This window comes from Tigriopus californicus, chromosome 10, assembly GCF_007210705.1.
Source record: "Tigriopus californicus strain San Diego chromosome 10, Tcal_SD_v2.1, whole genome shotgun sequence".
Lineage (NCBI taxonomy): Eukaryota > Metazoa > Arthropoda > Copepoda > Harpacticoida > Harpacticidae > Tigriopus > Tigriopus californicus.
Window position 1 is genome coordinate 9,580,502 of NC_081449.1, and position 4,727 is coordinate 9,585,228.

Sequence of the window (4,727 nt, forward strand, 5' to 3'; positions counted from 1 at the left end):
GGAGGAGCATAGTATTATGTACAGAAAAGAGGGTGGTTGCGCCTGGTGAGCCCATCCCATGTCTGTCGCAACTTGCCGTGACTTTCAGAGTCCCTTTTGTTGCATCATGCTTTTACTTGGCTTTCTCATGGCGATGCCTTAGTTCGTATTATAGTGAAACACCCTTTGATGAGGTTATCATTGAATGACCACAGCAACAAACAGAACAATGATGGCGACAGACAAAAGCGCCAATGAGTCCCAAGACGGAAATCAGCAAATGGCCAAGCCCAAATTTATAGGCCTGAGAAGAGTGTCGTGTGCAAGCCAAGGATCAGACACCTGCAGTCAGGGTTCCCAAATATATATATAACAGCAATAGAGTTGACATATAAAAGATGTACCCCTTTAACAAAGTGGCGTCCCTTCTAACCCAAAGCCATTTAACCATGTAAGAAAAAGGAGGGTGACGTCCAAGGGTAGCCGTCCCTGGCACTGTTGATCCCCTAACCCCATTCAACACAGACTAAAAAATGACAACCTCATTCCACAACAACGCAACCTGTAGGGTCATTGCTTTGCCGAATTTAATTCGTTATTCGTTGAGGGGCGTCATATCCTTCAAAGGAACAAAGAGAAGAGTACTAACGAGAAATATGTGCTAATGTGTTGCTTAAAACGGCCATTCCAACAAGCAACACATCTTCTTTCAATTGTTTGGTGAGTTCTTGAGAACTTCAAAGAGCCTGTGATTACACAATTCTCATGACAGTTTTTTTTCAGCTAAATCATGAAACGTTTTGACATGTGACTCACGTATTCAAAACACTTGAACACATTTCGACTCGTCTTTCCTGCTCATATCATGCCAGGTTTGAGTCGAAAAGCGGATCCGTATTACAAAAATTATATCGTGACAAAGCGATTTTCTTTCTTTCGTCTTTTCTTTTGAGATCATTGCTATGAACGATTTATCCAATCCCCCCACTTGATATTAGGTGTCACCAAAGAATCCTGCGAGGAGCTAAACCAATAGTTTTGTAACAGGAACGAAACGTTTTTTTGTTTTGTTGGGGAACCACTTGGATTTTTTATCAATTAAAATTGAGTCCAAGCAAAGGATACAAGTGATCTGCAGGACTTGAGTCTANCAGAATGGCCAAAAAGAGGGAAGGGGAAGGCAAAGAAAATCAAAGTACTTATGTTCTAAGCAACGTCTCCTGTTTTGCACCCTTGAACCGGTAAAGGGAGATTTTGAGACTCAATAGTTCTGCCTCTCGGCAAATCCAGCACTTTGACTTCAGTCACATCTACATGTTTTGATCTGAGACCCTAATTTAACATGTTCCCTGAAGCAACCTGTGATTAAACAATAATGTTTTTATTGGTACTATAGCTCTAGGAAGTATGTTGCTGCAAATGATTTTTGAGAATATTGATGTGCACCACATTATTCAACTTCATGTGGTCGCCATAGGACCACGGGGAAGTGATGGCATTGGAGTTGGGACCAAAAAAAGGTATTGGCCGAATGATTGTTTAATAACAAATCATATTTGAGCTTTTGGGAAGCCACCAAATACTTTTCTCTTCATATTTATCCTGAAATTGTCAAAGAGGAGCTTCTAAGTCAAAAAAAAAATCCCGTTCCTTGGTCAGGAATGGGGCGCTTGAGGACAATGATAATCTTCTGTCATCACTCCAACCTCATTTCGATGGAAGACTTGCTGATCAAAAGCGTCTTTGATACAACCCTGGACCTCAATGAAAGGGTTTGAACGCAATTTGATATTTTCTAGCGGCTAACAATCTGGCCCCTGTTAGCCTGGCAAGAAATCTTCAGAGATTCGTTTTTACTTTGATCTCTGTGCTTTTTATGTCACAGAAGTTTTTTGATACAATGTTTACAACTGAATCATGTCTTTGTTTTGGGTTTCTTGTTTCTAGGAAATGTTTCTTCAAGATTTAAAGCGGGTATATGGAGGTGTTCAGAACGCTTGCATTGGTGGATGGGGACCTTCTGGAAAAGAACAATTTTGGGATGTTTTCCCATTTGCAATGCAAGTCACTAGCTGTGTAACTTAATGGTAGATCTATCTAAATGTCTTGCTTGCCATATGATGAGTTATTCGTGAGCCAAGTTTGAACGAATTTGGAGCACTGTTGATAAACATAGGCCTTTTGAAAACCATCGTGTGCCGAGTGTTTGGAGCCACCCTGTACATACCCGGGTACAAACAACCCTGCAAACCAAGAGCGTATGTTCAGTACAGTGCATTAGGTGGTGTTGTTGGTATTGAATTGCAGGACAAAGCTCAAGGTCCTCGGGCCAAGCAATACCGTTCGATCCAAAACGTATGTTATTACTTGTTGTTCCATACAAGCCGACCATCTTCGGCAATGCAATAACCGTCATATTGTCTCACACTGTATTCTGGACAGGAAACTTCAACATGAGTCCTAGGTTGACGGAGGCTTTGAAAGAGGGAGGGTTGCATCAATTTGGATTGCTAAAGAGCGTTAACATGTTTTCCAATGTTGCTGGCAGCTGATGAATTTACCTTTTGGAGTTAAATACTCGTAGTACGAGTAAATCAACCTCAGTTTAGGCTGTCTAAACGGAAAAGTACAGAAGAGTGCATAAATGCATTTAGAACTGAGTGTGATAGTGCTGGCTCCTATATCTGCAAAAGATAGCTTATTAAATGAGTAAACTGGCATCCATACTCACTTTCTTGTCCTTCCCCATCAATATGTTCTTATTTGTTTTATACTTAATCACTATTACTGTCTCTGTACCTATTCCATTTGAATAGCTTTTCTTACTTTAAAGTTGAGTCCTCGACTAGCAACCATCTTTACAACCAGGGGCAGATCATCTTCGTCTTGGAGCGTCGCTTATCCCAGAACAAAATCCTGAGTCAATGCCCTAAATGTTTGGACATGGGGGAGTCGCACACTAAAACACCCATTGTGGACATTTGAGACTACCCTTGCCCAGTCATGTATGTATACGAACTAAAGCAACTCCATGAGAAAGCCAACTAAAAGCATGATGCTACCCAATGGACTCTGAAAGTCACCACAAGTTGCAACGTATATGGGATGGGCGCAGTAAGCGCAACCATCCTCCTCTTTGAACTTAATACTATGCTCCTCCTGAATACACAGCAGTCTACGACTTACTCTCTTCATGTCAAACATTATTCATTTCTTAGTTAGTCTTAAGTTTCACTAAGTCTCGTGTCTTGTTCTTGTTGAACATGATTCGAGCAATACCGTTCCAAGACAACTCGACCCAACGGACAAATCGACCAAGTACAGAAATTAAGCCATATGTGTTGGCTCACAAATAGTTCATACTTAAGGAACAAAATTAAACTGTGATGTAAAGCATGTCGAGTTTTAAAAGCTTTTACACGAATCCTCATTTGATCTTTATAATCAAGTTATGTTTACATCAATCAAGGTGTGGAAATCAAGTTTGATTATGTTTTGATCAAACTTGATCTTTTATTCAAAGCCTTACTGATGCTGACGTCTTTGGAAGCAAATTGAATGTTTACTCATTAAGCTCTAGCTTGCTCCATAATCTTGTATTTTGGTCAATTTGTTGGGTTTTGTTATTGTAGTGGGTCGGGTTGTCCTGGGCCGAGTTTTCATCTCCGGGTTGTCCACTGGGTCGAGTTGTCCGTTGGGTCGAGTTGTCCGCTGCGCCGAGGTGTCTGGTCACCGAGCAATACATATATATGTATTGCTCGAATCAAGTTCAACGAGAACAAGACACGAGACTTTATGAAGACTAGCTAAGAAATGAATAGTGTTGACATGGAGAGAGTAAGTCGTAGACTGCTGTGTATTCAGGAGGAGCATAGTATGATGTACAGAGAAGAGGGTGGTTGCGCCTGGTGAGCCCATCCCATGTCTGTCGCAACTTGTCGCAACTTTCAGAGTCCCTTTTGTTGCATCATGCTTTTACTTGGCTTTCTCATGGCGATGCTTTAGTTCGTATACATATATGTTAACAAAAATGCCGAAAAATTCACATCAAAATGTTATGAGCTGGATCAAATAAATCTATAACGGTGTCCTCGCCCCAGTCTCGTGTAGTGTAGTGGTCCAAAAAAGGTTTCAATCTATTACAGAGCCCTTTTTATCGATTTCAAAGCTCTGGCTTGCCAACTTCATTACGACTTCCGGAAATGAAATTACTCGCAGTTAAAATGAAATATTTTAAATTCTTACGTAAGTTTACATTCATTCAAAATCTGATTCATCAATGAGTTTGAATAGGTAGATTTGGCTATAAGCTATAGGTTTGATGAAGTTTTTTATCCTGACTCAAAAGATTGTTGTTGTAGCTAGAGCCACTATAATAGAAGAGTACGCGCGTGAGATTTTTGGTCCCAAAACGTCTTTTCCATTGTACTGTGGTTCTTCAGTTCACCCCTGGTATGATCCTACTATCTACTTCTTCCAATCCTTCCTTCTCCCCAGACTGTCTCCAATCTATGACTAAAGGAAACAGGTTCTGGGGACTCTCGATCCACCTTTTGCCTCGACCACATGTTCAGTTTCCTCTCTATGAATAAAGATACTTGTTAAGTTGAACCGAGTGCATTCCCTCTATTAATACCCCGAGTCTACAACCTCTTCCATGGCGCAGTGGTTGTAAGAACGCCCAACATCCGAATTTCCACAACGATCTGCGAGACACGGCTGTTCATTTGTTGGGAAACCTACTTCCA